This window comes from Haemaphysalis longicornis, unplaced genomic scaffold (genome assembly GCF_048455015.1).
Source record: "Haemaphysalis longicornis isolate Haplotype H1 unplaced genomic scaffold, Haemaphysalis longicornis Haplotype H1 scaffold_2, whole genome shotgun sequence".
Classification (NCBI taxonomy): domain Eukaryota; kingdom Metazoa; phylum Arthropoda; class Arachnida; order Ixodida; family Ixodidae; genus Haemaphysalis; species Haemaphysalis longicornis.
This window is the reverse complement of record NW_027526295.1, coordinates 31,416,744-31,434,479: the sequence shown is the minus strand read 5'-3', so window position 1 is coordinate 31,434,479 and position 17,736 is coordinate 31,416,744. Positions and strand designations below refer to the sequence as shown.

General features: G+C 48.2%; 1 protein-coding gene across 3 annotated transcripts in view; it reads left to right on the top strand.

Annotated features, from left to right (window-relative positions):
* The window catches only part of LOC144168816 (uncharacterized), a 101,805-nt gene that overhangs the window by 22,250 nt on the left and 61,819 nt on the right, over positions 1-17,736 (top strand). The window contains exon 2 of one of the 3 annotated variants that reach the window (XM_077697805.1): positions 10,210-10,343. The exons of the other annotated variants lie outside the window; for them this stretch is intronic. The gene's annotated coding sequence lies outside the window, so the exon portion shown is untranslated. The remainder of the gene's footprint in view (positions 1-10,209; positions 10,344-17,736) is intronic. 3 annotated transcript variants of the gene reach the window in all.

Genomic DNA, 17,736 nt, shown 5'->3' with positions numbered 1-17,736 from the left:
TATAAAATGAGTGTCGCCTTATCGACCGGATAAATGAAGAAAACTGTGTTTATTTGAACCAGTCTATGCAGTGCAAGCAAGACCAAAGCTTGACTAATCCACTTGAGTGTTCATTTAACATAGAATCACTAACTAAGCTAAGGGGAACACTTTACGGAATACCTTATTGTGCCTGTAAGTGCCTATCTTGAGGTAAGTGCGTATGTGGGCTTTTTAGCCCCTACAAATGCCTGTTTGGTTATATATTCCGTTTTTTGGCTTTTCGTGTGTATATTCAGCTAATACTGTTCTTACTCCAGAAGCCCGCAACCTCGGCATATGTCGTGAGCTTTTGCTAACATGATCAGTCATTTATTATGCGGGACAAATTAAGGGACAAATTTTCATCTATACTCTACCCTCTGTCCGGTTGTATGTTCAAACTAGACTAGGTCTCCCGTGTAAGTGTGTGTACAAGCACGTTGTACGTTCATTAGGCTGGACTTTCCGTCTTGCCCACGGTGGTCTTACCTCACATATCTCGCATGCAATTTGTGGTTTGTCCCGTCGGTGAGTATTTTTCCTTTTTTTCTGATCAGCCAAACGTTCTAGTACGTCCAGTGCATGCAGTAATTAACATTCATGTGTAAGTACGTTGTTTCATATGCTTGTTTACTTGGGGTACACCTGAGGGACGGCCATAAATTCAAGTCTCAAAAAAAATTATCCGCGCGGAAAGAAATCAAAGCGGTGGACATAGTATACCATATATATCTCTGCAACATTTGATTTTGCTTTTTGCATTTAGGGCTTTGTAACATAGTAAATGACACGGCTGTCACGTGGGATGGTGAGGTGTCTTGTCCAGGTTAGAGAGATGGACGCAGGGAAGCCGATGACGGGTTTAACGAAATCTACATTTATTTTACACACTCGGAAAACACCCTTAGTAAACCACACTAGTAAAAACAGCACAAAACCGATCAACAATGAAAGTTCTTACTAAACATAACGACACATATTCAAAGACAAAACTCGCTACCATACAGTTCTAATACAGGAAAATCCAGGAACCCCTGTCACTGGTCAGCGACTTTGGCTAGTTTCGGTTTCCGAAATTGTTGCGATCCTAGCGGCACGGTGCTGCGGCGTGGCCCTTCCCTCTCCCTCAGCGTTTCTTTCTTTCCACACCTTCAACGCTTCCGTGCCTCCTGACGCATGCGCAACAGCTCACCGGCGCCAATATTTTTTTTTTCGTTCTCTCGGCGCGCACGACGGGCTAGTTTGGTACTTGCGTGAGCGAGCCGGCGTACGAAGGGTTGCGCGGGTTGCCTAAACGGCTCCACGGGCTCAAAGTTTCGCTGCATTATAAAATACATTCGAATGTATTCTAAATATGGGGCATCGAAGGAAGGAGCGTTACCACTGTTGCGCTGCTCTGTGGTGCAGCAACACGGGGGGGTACAGTTCGGCCAAGTTTCTCGCCTTCTCCAAATACGACAGGTAAGCAAATTAGCTTTGTACAAGTTGTAGTGAATTCCTTAAAAGCCGACCGATTGCACTCTTCTGTTTTCAAAATAATTCGCGCATGTAACGTCAAATTAATGACACATGTCACTCGTCTTGGAGTGGAAACTAATGTGCAAAAATATCCCAGCTGTACAGGTACGCAAAGTTTTAGTAGAAGTAAACGCGTCTTTGGCACGCACACTCTTGCTCGCAAGATCAATTTGTGGTGGCATTGCCGTTTTTTGATTACCTTAGTAACTTCTGGAACGTCGATTCAGTATACTTTTCAAAGTATTTTTTGTTGTTTCTTGCAGCAGGTATGAGTCTAGGTTTGAGCCCCAAGTCTAGGACGGTTTGCGACTTCATTGGGCGTTTCCTCCGGTGACTCTCCTCAATACATCCAATGTCATCACGACGCACCTGCTCACAAAGAAGGCAAGCTCAACTGTACGCGCTTCTTGCCTTTCACGGTGCACCTACCACCATAGCGGTTGGTGGCGCGGAGGTGCTGCGCCCTAAGCATTTTTCCTCCGCGTCTTGCTCCAAAACGTATATTTGCGGCGAAAGTACTGCCAAGTGTTGCTTCAGTGCTCGGAAAAATCTGACGTAACACCGCGGTGTTGAATGCAAGTCGATTTTCACATGAAGCAGTGGAAGGCCAAACCGAAATACATGCGTTGTCTGCAGCCGCCATTACAAGCGTTTCGCTCATTAAAAATATATAAATAAAACCAAGTAGCATTGGCGTCTTTGCTGTTAAATCTAAACTGTGCGCCCGCGCCTTGCCGTCTTATCGCGAGTGGGTTTGGTGTATAGTTCTGAAGTTAGAATGCCCCGCACGGGGCACCTTGAGCAATCTTGGTGACGGTACTGGCGATACCGCGGACCCCGAGCCCCCAAACATAAGCTGGATCCAACCGTGGTGATGTGTTTTTAAGGTGAAGGGTAGAAACCTCTAACGGTGGCCGTCGGAGCCCAGGTCAAGCTCCGGCGGATGGGCTCCCTGTCTGTTTACCAGGCAGGGAGCTCCGGGACCTCCTCAGCTATCAGAGTAAGGTTGTGGAAGAAAGTACCCCCGTCTCCCTGCTTTTATACTATGCTTTATGGTATTGTCTAAAACCCCCCCCAACCGTGATCGGTCCCTGAAAAGGGGCCGCACCGAAGTATCCTTTCCTCCGTTGCCGTCGTTAACCTTTCCTGAACCGGACCATTTTTCTCGATTTCTTGTGATGGAATCCCTCAATCCAACCCACCCTCTTGCATCTCAGTCAGTCTTCTTGATCGCCAAGTATCTTGAAGCCATAGTAGGAAAATCGTATAAATGCAAAAAACAAAGGTCTGGTGAACTCTTAATTGAAATAAATGACAAGCAGCAGTCTGCAAAGCTTCTAGCTCAGACTAGACTGGCTGATCTTGACATCCGGGTCACACCCCATCGGAGCCTCAACAGCTCGCAGGGTGTGATATCCGAGACAGACCTCCTGAACGAAACCGATGCGGATCTCCTTGCCGGCTTGAAGGATCAGGGCGTCACTGCCGTGAGACGCATCACCATCCGCAGAGACGACAAGGAGATTCCCACCAAACACATTATCTTGACTTTCGACCGCGCAATTCTTCCACAATACATAAATGCAGGTTTTATCCGTTGCTCCATCCGTCCGTACATCCCGAACCCGCGGCGCTGTTTTAAGTGCCAGTGGTTCGGGCATGGTACGAACTCTTGCCGTGGCCGAACGACGTGTGCAAAGTGCGCGGCGCACGATCATCCGAGCGAGAACTGCTCAGCCGAAACTCTCACTTGTGTAAACTGCGGGGGGCCGCATGCGGCATACTCCCGCAAGTGCGAAAAATTTCAACTAGAAAAGAAAATCATCAACGTCAAAGTCACTGAAAACATCACCTTCCCAGAGGCGCGAAAGAGGTTCGCCTCTTTCCCCCTGGGGAGGTACGCCGACGCGGCTCGCCGGGGGGCGGAGCGGCGTCTCGTTTCCACAGGGACCCAGTTCAGCGAGTCTGACCTGGTCCCTCGCCCGCCCCCCCCTGGGTTGCCTCTGGCAGCCCAACCCGCCACCACGCCGCTTGCTGAGGCAGCAGCGGTTGTGGTGGCAACCTCTTCCGTCGGGACCGGTGCCGCTCCCGCCTCTGTCTCCCCGCCCTCCAGTGCGTTGGAGGGTACAGAGGTGATGGACACCACGGGCCCCGCACCGGTTCCCGCCGCCACCGCACCGCCTGTGCCACCTCTGGCGCCCCGGACGCCCTCTGCGGTGGCGGCTCAAACGAAGGGCTCCCGAGGGGGGGCCAAGTCCAGGGGGCCCGGTCCGTCAGGCACCCCTCGGACATCCGACGACGAGATGGATGTCGGGCCGTTCCTGCCTGCAACGCAGCGCAAGGAACGCGTCCCGACGCCAAAGCCTCCCGACAAGCCAAAAAAGGCGAGAGTCACAGCCCCGAAAGACGACACATAAACAAACACACACACTCCAGTAGCTCTCACACTAAATAATGGGAAGAGAAAACATAATTCAATGGAACTGTAGAGGCCTTCTTAAAAATCTTGACGATGTATACGAAATACTGCATGCTAATCAGCCAAGTGTGATGTGTCTTCAGGAGACGCATTTGAATTCCAAGCACACAAATTTCTTAAATAGGTACATGGTCTTCAGAAAGGACAGGGATGGCTGCACACACTCTTCGGGCGGCGTAGCCATAATAGCCCGGAAATCCCTAGCATGCCACCCTGTCGCTCTCAACACCGTCCTTGAGGCTGTAGCAATGCGCACAATAATTTTTAATAGGTTGATAACGGTATGCTCCATATACATTCCTCCTGATGTCACACTTTTGAGCTCTGACTTCGAGGCGCTGGTCGACCAGCTACCCGAACCGTACATCCTAACAGGCGACCTTAATGCACACAACTCTCTTTGGGGCTCCTCCAGAACGGATGCCCGAGGTCGCCTGTTGGAGAAGTTTCTTAGATCCTCCGGAGCATGCCTTTTCAACAAAAAACAGCCTACATATCATAACTTAGGACACAATACATACTCTCATCTTGACTTGGCTATTGGTTCCGCAGTTCTCTTTCCATGTCTTGAGTGGGGTGTGGGCACGGACCCATATGGTAGTGACCATTTCCCCACTTCATTAACGTATATAGGTATAGGCCCGAGCAGTCCATCTTCCCATAACAGGTTTAATGAATCCAAAGCAAACTGGAGTACATTCACAGAAACATCTAAACTACACCACACAACCATAAAACACCTACACGTGGAGGAAGCCGCCCAACTCGTCACGGCGCACATCCTCGACGCCGCCGAAAAGTCCATTCCCCAGGCCTCCAGTGGGTCCCGCAGCCCAAGGAGGCCCTGGTGGAACGAGGACTGCAGGCGGGCGCGAGAGGCCCAGAACAAGGAGTGGGGTGTCCTTCGCCGGTACCCCACGTCAGATAACATCATTTCTTTTAAAGGGGCAAAGGCTTTTGGAAAGCGAGTGCGTCGTGAGGCGAAAAGGGAGAGTTGGCGCACCTTCCTCACTTCCATCAACTCGTACACTGACACACATAAAGTCTGGACACGAATACGAAAACTAAAAGGACAACAGACACACAGCCTGCCCCTGGTTAGTACAACAGGGGACACACTGGAAGACCAGGCTAACACACTTGCACAACACTTCGAACACGTGTCCAGTTCAGCACACTACACAAACACTTTCATGAAACACAAAACATCTGTAGAAAAGAAGTCCCTGCGTGATAACAACAAGTCGCACACTTCTTCCAATTCTCCTTTTTCAATTCATGAGCTGAAGGTTGCTCTGAGCACATGTAAGCCTTCAGCTCCAGGTGCAGACAAAATCACATACACCATGATACAACACCTACACCCAGACACTCTTGAAACACTCCTACATCTATACAACAACATATGGCTTTCGGGGCACATTCCTCGCTCTTGGAGGGAGGCTATAGTAGTGGCTTTCCTGAAGGAAGGAAAGGACCCTTCCTCTCCCGCCAGTTATCGCCCCATTGCCCTGACAAGCTGCCTGTGCAAGCTCCTCGAGAAGATGATAAACAGGAGACTCGTGTACTTCTTAGAGTACAACGGTCTTCTCGAGAGCTGCCAGGCGGGCTTTAGGGCGGGGCGATCTACCAACGATCAACTCGTTGCGTTAGAGTCTTATATCAAAGATGCTTTCCTCCACAAGCAGTACTGTATGACGGTCTTCTTTGATCTTGAAAAGGCGTACGATACTGCTTGGCGGTACGGCATCCTTAGTGACTTGAAGTCCTTTGGCATGTCGGGTAACATGTGGAACACGCTTGCCAGTTACCTCTCTGAAAGAACGTTTCGCGTGCGAGTTGGATCTGCACTCTCTAGAGTTCATGTGCAGGAAAACGGTGTTCCGCAAGGTGGAGTTTTGAGTTGCACGTTGTTCATTGTAAAAATGAACTCTCTTCGGAAGGCTCTGCCACCAACCATTTCCTGCTCAATCTATGTAGACGACGTGCAATTATCCTTTAAGTCTTGTAACCTGTCTATCTGCGAGCGCCAAGTCCAGCTTGGTGTTAACAAGCTAGCTGGCTGGGCAGATAGCAACGGTTTTAAATTTAATCCAGTGAAGTGTACTTGTGTTTTGTTTTCGAAAAGGCGCGGCATTCGGCCGGATCCAGACATCAAACTCAATGGTGTCTCAATTCCAGTCAGAAATGAACACAAGTTTTTAGGTGTAGTCCTTGACAAAAAGCTCTCGTTCATTCCACACATAAAACAACTTAAACATAAATGCTTAAAGGCCATGAATATACTCAAGGTTCTCTCCCACTCTTCATATGGGGCTGACAAACAACTTCTTTTACGTGTTTTTACCAGCCTGATAGGTTCACGATTAGACTATGGAAGCGTTGTTTATGGGTCAGCAAGTAAGACATCCCTCAAAATGCTGGACCCAGTGCTTCATCTGGGGCTCCGGTTGGCATGTGGCGCCTTCCGGACTAGCCCAGTCGAAAGCCTCTATGTGGAGTGTAATAAGTGGAACCTACAACGTCAGCGAGCATACACAGATCTTCTTTTTGCTTTTAAAATTTCATCTATGCCACACCATCCTTTTAAATCGGCTTTTTATGATACGTCTCAGACTCCACTACTCCTAAACCGACCATCGTTCTCTGCGCCCTTCTCTTACAGAGTTAGAGAGGAAGCGTCAGAGCTTTCTGTCTCCTTTTTAGACACCATACAAAGTTCTCAAACAGATTTTATAGCACCATGGCATCTCCGCCCTGTATCATGCGACACATCCTTCACACATGTAGATAAAAACCGAGCTCCCACATGTGCGATTCTGCAGCACTTCTTGTATTTGCAGCAGAAGTATCAATTTTCTGAATTTTATACGGACGCCTCTAAAACTGCCACCTCTGTGTCCTGCGCGGCGCATGGGCCCGGCCTTAATGTCACTAGATCTCTTAACAGTAATACCAGTATCTTTACGGCAGAGGCTAATGGTGTACTTCTTGTTGTTAATCATATCCTTCAAAGTCACATCCCACAATCCATTATATATACAGACTCCCTCAGTGTCGTGCGGGCGTTGTCGTCATCAACGTCTTCAAAAAATCACGTGGTAAATCTAATAGTCAAGGGGTTATGTCGGTGTATGTACGCAAATTTGAACTGGTTCTTTGCTGGGTCCCTGGCCACAGTGGTATAGCCGGGAACGAAGCAGCGGACCGAATGGCTGCTGCTGCTACACTCTCGAATACAGTAGACATAACCACATTACCCTACACCGACGTGAAACCACACATCAGACAACAACTTCGCAAAACATGGCAAACACACTGGAGTGAACAAACAGACAACAAGTTACACGTAATAAAACCACACTTGGGACCACACACCACAGACACACGCAATAGATACACTGAAGTCGCCTTGGCTAGATTACGGATAGGGCACACTCATGCAACGCACTCGCACCTTCTCACGGGGTCTCCAAGACCTCTGTGCAGCAGGTGCGGAGAGGCCCTATCCGTGATCCACATCCTCATACAATGTAAGGCACTCGACATTACACGACGAAAACACTTCCCACAACTACACACACGACATATTCCACCACACCCGTCATACTTCTTAGGAGACGAAGCCATGTTTTCTGTTCAACGCACCTTTCAGTTCCTATCAGAAGTTCACTTTTTACAACTCATCTCATACCACCCATAGTTTTACCCCTGGTCCTATACACCAGCCACCTTATTTATTTTTTAACCACTCTTGTTCTTCACCCTGGCCCTTTATACCAGCCGTGCTCATAGCTTTTAACTGATTTTATTTCTTGTTCTCACCTCATCAAATCACTTTGTGTTTGGCGCTCTTTGCTCATGTCGGCCTTGCGCCAATAAAATCAAACCATCATCATCATCATGAAGTTAGAATGGTCATGCCGTATCGGACAGGATGGGATAACAGGCGCTGCCCAGACACGAGCTAGAGGGTAACTTGTAACAACGTGGCCGATATCTGCGGCTTACAATAAAGGAAAGCTTTTTTTTCTGGGTGTCTTTCCCCCCCCCCCCCGCTTTTCCTCCCACGTCCGGTAAGCAGACTGTTAATTCAGGCGCCATTAAAAGAAAAGACGGGTGCGTTCGATTTGTGTTGTGTGTTCTTCGACGTGCACATGGTTGCGCATTGTTTTTTTACGTAGATATAACCCAGCAATGAGTGTCTACAGTGCGGTCATTGTGTTGCAACAGTTTTTTATGCTCCATTTTGCTGGAGTGAACATGATTTCTCGGAAGTGTATGCAGGTTAATGGGCGGGTCAACGCTTTCTTTCAGAGTTTGCGTTAAATCGCCCGAAAGGCAGGGCTTGAAGCATACGTGTGCGTGCTTTCTTTTAACATATAGGTTCCCAATTATTGTGTCTCTGAACTGAAACAATTTTTTTAATGTCTAAGGAACATTCCTTATCGAGGTGAGCGCAAGAAATAAGTATACATTGAGTGGAACTTTCAAGTTATTTTCTTCTCCCGCCGAAGTGTGAGTGAAAAAAAAACCTGTGTAGGGACTAGAACTTTCGAAGTTCTTCTTTCGTAATCATGTATTGTGTATCTAAATGTGTATTCATGGCTGTAACTTTTGCGCGACTTTAGACGGAGACAGATACAAAAAGGGACACGTAGACCTGTGTCTGTCTCCGTCTAAAGTTTCGCAAAATTTACAGCCAGGAATTCAGAATACCAACTAGCCCGCCTAACCGTGTTATTGTAAATGTGTATGTAGCACGTTTTTTTTCCTATTGTACAAGAGTGTATGCCTAAATTTGCATGTGTCATATTTTTGCTCAGTCCAATACTGTGTACATAAAATGTATGTGCAATGTATGAGTGTAGTACATGTGTTTTCACGACTTCGAATCAAAGACGTCCTCTTATGAATTTTGAATAAACGCAAAGAAAAAAAAATGTTTCTGTAACACTCCAATTATATCGCCACAAAGACAACAGTTCGACACCAGAAAACATACTATTTCCTATGTTTTCTTCGTTCAATTATTAAACACGTTACTGCACACATAACAAACGACGGGCGGCGGCCATTTCATCGCCGCCGCTCGTCCAACTTCGCGCCTGGTGCCATTGGCGAGCGGCCCATGAGGCAGCGAGCGGCGGCAGGCGCGAAAGTTGGGCGAGCGTCGGTTTCAGGGGCCGGCGCGGGGCAGCCCGGCCTGGCTGCCACAGGAAAAATGACGTCACCAGCGTCCGCGACGTCACCAACCTCCTTTCTCCCCTCGCCACTCGTTGCCATGACGATAAGTGCAACGTTTTTCAGACGCCACGTACCACTACGGAAGGATTTGGCGCTGTTGCGAATTACGCGGGACCACGGTGGATGCTAAAGAGGCCGTCCCGTGCCCCTCTCCACACATTAATAATTAATCATGGAGCCTTACGTACTGTTTCTACAACTTATCCCTATGTGCCTTACGACTTGCACTGTTATTGGACTGGCCTACCCCGGTTGTCGGCACTGACGTGTGGCACCATTGCGTGGCAGCGACGCGGGCGTAGCCGTCGTCGTCTCGAGTCCGTTTCGTGCCGGCGTCGCTGCGCTTGGTCGTGCGGACGGCGTGGGCACCGCGCATCCCAACGTAGTACCAGAGTCCCTCAAGGCTTCTCTGGTCATGAAACTCCCGGCCAAGTTTCGCAAGTTTCGTTCGGGGACAATGGCTACCGCGAGGGGCGCAACCGCAGATCGGAGGGCATCGGGCGGCCGCCGCTGCTCTGATGCCAGACCGGCAGGCAGGAACGCAGTAGCAGCATGGCCGTTCGCGCCAAATTTTTTCGCCACTCACGAAGTGATAAGTCCATTTGAGCGGCCCGCGACACGTAAAGCGAGAGCGCACTGGTGATAAGGCAGCGAGCGTCAATTTTATCTAACTCCGTGGTCCGTTCCCAGCCAAACGCGCTCTGACCACGCCCCCGGCTGCCCTCCGATCAACATCAGCGCCGCGGCGCGGCAGCGTATGAAGCTCTCCTATAGCGTGATGGCAAAGTTTCATGACCATAAAGGCATTGAAGGACTCTGGTAGTACTTTAGTGGTTACCCCGTAATAGCCGCTGCCGCTGGAGGCCCCAGATAGTTTGCGAAACGAACGTAGTCCTTCGAGGCCGTGGAATCGAATGTCGATGGAGCGTGGATGCTGGCCGCAGGTGCCCGACCGCCGCCGCTGGGGCCACAACTGCACAGGTTCGTGGTGCGACTAGGACGCCCCAGTCAATGCAAGGTCGGCCCGCTCCTGCCCAGGCTTGGTAGGCATCGTCGGTGGCCTGGCCGCGTCCCCCTGGTACGTTCCTTGTAGCTCACGTGGTGGTGGTGGTACCGGAAGATATGGCTCATACCCACTCAGGAAGATTGGCCAGGAAAAAAGCGCTCACCGAGAGACATTATATCGTAATTAAAAAAACACATTTTAGCAAGGGAATTAAAATAGAGTGTACGGGAAATATAAACAACAAAAACTGCCCATACATGAGACGCAACACCGGCAAGTGTTGAAACTGAAATAAAATCAAGACTCGTAAAAAATAAAAGGAAAGAAAACATGAAAAGTAAGTAGAGAGAGAGAGAAGAAACATTTATTAGAGCAGACGGTGGTGGTTGAGCCGTCACTCGGTGGGGTGGGTTCACCTTAGTCCAGGTACCCTTGGGCCTTGGCTGGAGCCCTGGCACGGGTGACCAGAAAGATCTGGTCAGCATGACGGGAGCTGGTCAGCAGGCCCTCCCACTGCTCTGGGGAAGGTCTGGGATTGGGGGTAAGCGATGGGGTGTTTTGACAGGCCCACACCATGTGGTAGGTAGTATTAAGAGAGGGGCAGAATTGGCAGGGGAGGGTGTATTGGGTAGGGGAGATAGCGTGGAGGATGGGTGCGTTGTAATATGTGTTTGTTTGTAATCGACGCCAGATGACTGCTTCCTCCTTGGTTAGTTGGGGGTGAGGTTGAGGCAAAGTGAGGCGAACGTTGCGATAATGGTGCAGGATGTCGTGGTAGCGTGATGGAACAGCGGGAGTTGGAGGAGGCTGGACCGTAGGTTCTGTTCCTGAGGGAAATGCCCGGTGTGGAAGGGCGCGGGCAGCGGCGTGAGCCGCCTCATTTCCCTCAAGGGACGAGTGGCCAGGGGTCCAGACGATGTACAGGTCGGGGAGGGGATTGATTGATGCGAGTATGCGTAATGCAGGAAGTGAGATGCGTCCACGTCGAATGTTACGGCAGGCTTGCTAGGAATCTGTTATTATTGTAAGGTATTCGGAGCCAGTTGTAGCGGCGATGGCTATGGCAATTTCTTCGGCAGTGGTGGTTGATGTCGAGAGAGTTGTGAGGGAGGTGAGAAGTATGCCTTCTGAGTTTACAACCGCCAGAGCATGAGCCTGGCGTGTGGGGTAGAGGGCGGCGTCGGTGTAGCGAGTATCGGGGTGAAAGTGGAATTGTGAACGCAGATGCTTAACCCGGGAGAGCCTTCTATCTTGGTTGAATTCTGGGTGCATATTGTTAGGAATTTTGGATACAGTAATGTGGGACCGGATTGAAGATGGAATGCGCTGAAGGGCTTGTGAAGCAGGTGGGGTTGGGTATCCGAGAACCTGGAGGACGTGTCGGCCGGTGCTGGTAAGGAGGAGTCTGGTGAGTTGGCTGTTGCGTTGAGCTTCCAGGAGTTCTTCGAGGGTGTTGTGGATTCCGAGTTGGAAGGAACGACAGGTAGAGGTTTGAGCGGGGAGGCCAAGTCCAATTTTGAAAGTTTTTCGAATTAGTATATCGACTTTCTCCCATTCTCTGGGTATGAGGGCGATGTATGGGGTGGAATATGTGATGCGACTAATTAAAAGTGCTTGAATTAGTCGTATTGTATCGTCTTCTTTGAGGCCCTGACGTTGGTTTGTGATGCGCTTGATGAGATGGGTAAGTTGGGTGACAGTGGCTTGAAGGTGGGGAAGAACTGCAGCGCCAGAGCCATCTTGATGGAATTGGACTCCGAGTATACGAAGGGTGTGTACTTTAGGAATGGGTGTGGAACCGATTGTTGGAGCAGGATCGGGTGTGGGAACTGGACATCGCCAACGAGTTCGGGAGCGGAGGATGAGGAAGGCTGGTTTGCTGGGGGCACACGTGAGGCCCCGAGGGCGGAGATAAGCGAGAATGGTGTCGATGGCTTGTTGTAGGGTATCTTGTTGTGTGCCAGGAGATCCGGTGGTCGTCCAAAGAGGTAAATCATCAGCGTATAGGGCATGGTGGAGGCCATGAATGGTTTGAAGGAGAGGTGGGAGCTTGAGGAGAGCGATGTTGAAGAGGAGGGGTGATATAACTGATCCTTGTGGGGTTCCCTTGGGAGGAGTGCGAAATGTGTCAGATCGAAGAGGTCCAATGCCAAGGGTGGCTGTTCGGTCAGTTAGAAAAGCCCGCACGTAGTTGTATGTATGCGCACCGCACTGGGTTTCTCGAAGTTCTTCTAAGATGGCCTGATGGGTGACGTTATCAAAAGCGCCCTTTACGTTGAGGGCTAAGATGACACTGGGATGAATTTTGCTGAGGTGATCGATGACTTGCTCTTTGATCTGTAGGAGAACATCTTGAGTTGAGAGGTGTGAGCGAAAGCCGAACATGGTGTGAGGGAATAGGTCGTTGTTTTCAAGGTGAGTAGTGAGGCGGGTGTGAACCATACGTTCAAGGAGTTTACCGAGACAGGAGGTGAGAGAGATGGGGCGAAGGTTGGAGAGCTAGATTGGCTTGTTGGGCTTAGGAATTAGTGATATATCTGCGTGCCGCCATTGCGGATGGAGGGTGCCGTTTGTCCAATGGTTGTTGAAGAAATCTAGTAAAGCAGTTAGAGGGGTATTGCCCAAGTTACGGATAGGTTTGTTAGTTATACGGTCGTGGCCAGGAGTGGTATTTTTAGTGAGATAAGAGATAGCTTGGTCGAGTTCTTGCAGCGTAAAGGGAGCGTCAAGGGCAGGATTTGGAGCGCCAGTGTAATCAGCGTGGCAGAAAGGAGAGGTATTGCTGTCGGTACCAAAAAGGGTGGTCTTGAGCTCTTTTAGTAGCTGATCATTCGAATGGGGATAGTTGTTAAGAAGACGGCGGACGTGATTGTCGGTGGCAGCTTTGGCAGGTTTCGAGCCAAGAAGACTACGGAGGAGGTGCCACGTGCGTTTACTGCTGAGTGTTCCTTGGAGCTGGTCGCAAAAGGTAGCCCAGTTTTGTGTGTGAAGGGTGTGCGCGTAGATAGCAGCTTCTTGGGTCAGGGCAGCAATTCGACGTTTCAAGGAGAAATATAGCAAAAACGGTAGTTGGTGAAGGGGAGGCAGTGGCCGGGAAGGCACTGATAGCAGTGACATGCGCGGCTAAAGTGCTCTTTCCACCTCCTGGTTCACTGGCTCGTCCTCTTTTTCTCTTTGTGCTTGTAGGAAGCAGACTCGGTTGGGTTCGGTGGCCTCCTACATTTTATTGGTGAGCGTAGGCCCGGCCAGGAGTGGGAGTGGTGCAGACATGCGTTGGCCCAGGCGCTCGGTCGAGTTCGATCTGTTCTGTCGCGTGTCACTGTTCACGCGGCCGGCAAGCCCCGCTGATGATGATGGTGGGATAATGCAGATGACGATAGTGGCGCTGCTAGAATATGAGGTGCACGCCACTACATGCTCTTCGCTTATAACCCCGCTGGGCTCCATCGCGGTACCGACTGATTGGCTGCCCCTCTCTTTGTGTCCATGTTTGCTTAACCACGCCGCTTGTCTCCTGCGCGGCGCCCTCGGATTGTCCCCCAGGCTAGCTACCATTTTTTGTCATGATGCCGTCGGAGCTCTGGCGCGGCGTTCGTTGACGTTCCGGTCTTGGCGCGTACTTCAAATTCCAGTTCCCTCTTTCCTTTGCAGGTTGGTTTTAGCCCATACTCTCTCAGGGGATTGCCCTTGACACATGACAATAACAATGACCTTTATTTGGCGGCGTACTATGAATGCGTACCTACTTTTTCACATGCGGTTAATACGTCACTTAGCAATCAATAAATCAATATATGTTGAATATATTATTACGTTACGTTTGGGGCAACCGTTTTCTGCATACATTTTCAACTGCAGGATCGCATTCGTAAGTGATGAAAATGCTTCGTGGTTATTTGCAAACATAGTAGTTGGAAAAATACCGCTATGCATCCATGTGAGTGGCTTCAAGCTTGTTCGTGCAAAGCTATGTGCAATTTGTATCGAACAGATCTACGCAAGACGTACAGGCCACCTATTATTTTTTCCTGGTTTCATCATTACTCCTCATAGATACTAGCCATTACCAACCGAAGGCATAGGACACAAACGATATTTAACGGTGATCATATGATCCGCACCAAGCATGCAGAAAATAGTTTAAATACATAATGCGCTTTTCATCAGGCCTCTGCGCAATAGGCTTGCCACACAGAAGTGTGTATTCCGAATACCTTCATTTGGTTCGGAATGGGGAAGTAACCTGTTTTATTACTCGGGAAAACTGTAAACGTTTTTCGCGTTTTTTGTGGGCACCTATATAACCGGAAATATATAGGTCCCGAGCTTCGTGCGCATGTCAGGCACAGGAGCGCTAACCAAAGAAGAAAACAGTCCCGTGCTCGTTCATTCAAAAAAGCAGGGTGCTACGATACTCGCCTGACACTCACCGCGCACGCGCACGAGTGTCCGTCAACTGCTTGCAGCCCGTGAGAAGCAATCGATGCGGACGAGGGTTGTATATGCTCAGTCCGGTCTCATCAAGGCGTCAGTTTGATGTGCGATTTGTTACAAAGGATTTATTTTATAAATCGATTATTGAGATAAAACATCCCACTTGAATTTTTTTCCTCATAGTATTTGTTTAAATTTCGCGCCGCCTTATACAAACGACGCTATTGTGCTTCATGCTGTAACAAGAGCAAGGACAAATACAAACCTCAAGCCTTGGAATAATCATAGGATTCACTTTTCAAATATGGCAGTTTTCAAAAACCGCCTTCTTTTCATCGAATTCCTTTCCCCATCTGTCCTCAACACCACCATTATAACCAGTCTTCTGACAGCTGACATACGCAAATATAATATGGAGAGCATTGAGCATGCTGTAGAGAACGTAGGCGGCCTGAAAACACGTATGAGGCGTCTAGGCATGGGAGAAAATCAGATGTATGCATTTAAAGACAAACAAGGGAAGGTAATCACAATATACAAATATGGATAAAATAGTCATAGTATCCCAGGAGTTCTATAGAGATCTGTACAGTAGCCTGGACGTCCATGATAACGTCGAACGACAAAGTACTTCACAGGAGATAGACACCCTACCAGTAACGACAGAAGAAGTAAGGAAGGCTTTGAAAGAAATGAAAAGGGGCACAGCACCTGGTGAGGGACAGATAACAGCAGACCTCTTGAAGGATGGCGAGGAAATAGTACTTAAAAAATGCAAACATGAATACGCAATGCCTAATCACCGCGAGTGTACTGGAATCTTGGAAGAACGCGAACATAATCGTATCCACAAGAAAGGTGAAATGAAGGACTTGAAAAATTATAGGACGATCTGCTTACTGTCAGTCGTCTACAAGGTAGTTACCAAGGTAATCGCTAAAAGAATTTCTGCCAACCTTATATTTCAGTCAACCTAGAGAACAGGCAGGGTTCCGTAAAAGCTATTCAGCAATAGACCATATTCACACGATCAATCAGGGGATAGAGAAGTGCGTGGAGTGTACTTAAACCCTATATATAGCTTTCATAGATTATGAGGAAGCATTTGACTAGGTCGAAACCTCAGCAGTCATTCAGGCATTACAGAACTAGGTGGTAGATGAGCAGTATGTAAGAATACTACACGATATCTATAACAGATCCACAGCCTCTATCATCCTCCATAAGGAGAGCAGTAAAATACCGATAAGAAAGGGCGTTAGACAAGGAGACACAATCTTTCCAATGTTATTCAGAGCATATTTACAAGAGTATTCAGAACACTGGATTGGGAACAGGAGGGCGTAAGGGTTAATGGAGAATACCTCCGTAACCTCACGTTAGTTGATGACGTTGCCTTACAAAGTAACTCAAGGAACAAATTGCAAAGCATGCTTGCCGCACCCGACAAGCAGAATAGAACCTTGGGTATGAATATAATTCTGCAAAACTAACGTAATTCTCAATAACATCGTGAGAGCACAGTGATTTGAGATAGGTGGCGAGGCAGTGGAAGTGGTAAAGGAATATATCTACTTAGACCAATTAGTGACCCCGCATCCCAACCATGAGGCAGAGATAATTAGAAGGATCAGAATGGGGTTGAGTGCATACGGCAGACATTCTCAGATAATGAATAGCAGCCTACCATTGTCCCCGAAGAAGAAAGTGTATGACAGCTGCATCTTACCGGTACTCACCTATGGTGAAGAAACATGGAGGTTTACTAAGGGTTGAATTTAAATTGAAGACGACTCAGCGAGCAATGTATCAGAATATGAAAGGTGTAACATTAATTAAGCGACAAGGAGAGAGCGCAGTGCATCAGGGGAACAGGTGCGTGTTAAGGACAGATTAGTTGAAATTAAGAAGAAGAAATGGACGTGGGCAGGGTATGTAATGCCAAGGCAAGATAACCGTTGGTCATTAAGGGTAACACAGTGGATATCCAGAGAAGGCAAGCGTGGTAGTTGGCAGCAGAAAGTTAGATGGGCAGATGAGATCAAGAAATTTGCGGGCATAAATTGTCGCGGTTAGCACAGGACCGAGATAAGTGGACATCTATGGGAGTGGCCTTTGCCCCGCAGTGGGTGTAGATAGGCCGATGACGATGCTGATGATAAAACATAAGCAAACAAATGAAACTTTCCAAGCAAGCAATACAAGGAAGGTGAAGTACGAGACTAATATAGAGGAGTCGGTGTTCGGCGAGTCGGTTGAAGCATTATATAAATCAAACAATATGAAGAGCGAAGACAGAGCTAGCTGCAATTTAGGGTGTTTAGCTTTCCTGCTTGTTTTATGCATGCGCTGAGCTTCTTTGAATTCTTTCTTGTGGAATTTCTTACAATTAATTTTTTTGCCAATATTTTCAAACGCTGGCATTCATAACTTTTGCGTGTTACTGATTTCAATTAAAAGTTGGCACAATTTTTTTCTCACACCTATCTTGTGTGCAACAAACCTCAAGAAGTAAAATCGCGCCACAAATTTTGATATGGCTCCGTTCCTCACCAAGGCGCATTCATGGTATCTCAGTAATGTGTCTCATTAATTTTGGCTTTTGCAAGGGTCAAGTCCTATCATATTTCACTACCAAAAACTTTTTATTGAGTCAACTTAAAACCAAATGGTCGCATGAAAACAAATTTTAAAATAATAATTAAACAAAACCTATGAAAACACAAGATATACTTTCTAAGACTGCCATGCGGCTAAAAATGCTTCATGGTGTGCACCAACACCGTGCGTTTATCTTTCCAAAAGTTTCGCTCTCTAGCTTGACCGCATACGTTTAACTTAAAACATACGATGACCAGCTTCAACCGTAAAATACACGCTAGAAAGGGCAAAGAAAATGGACAGCTACAACAGATAGTTTTAATTTATTCTCGAATTTGTTTCCACTTCAAATTTCTTACAACGTAGGAAGCTGAAAGGGCATTTAAATAGTTTGGCCATATCGGCTCAGACCTACTTCAAGCCTTCGCTA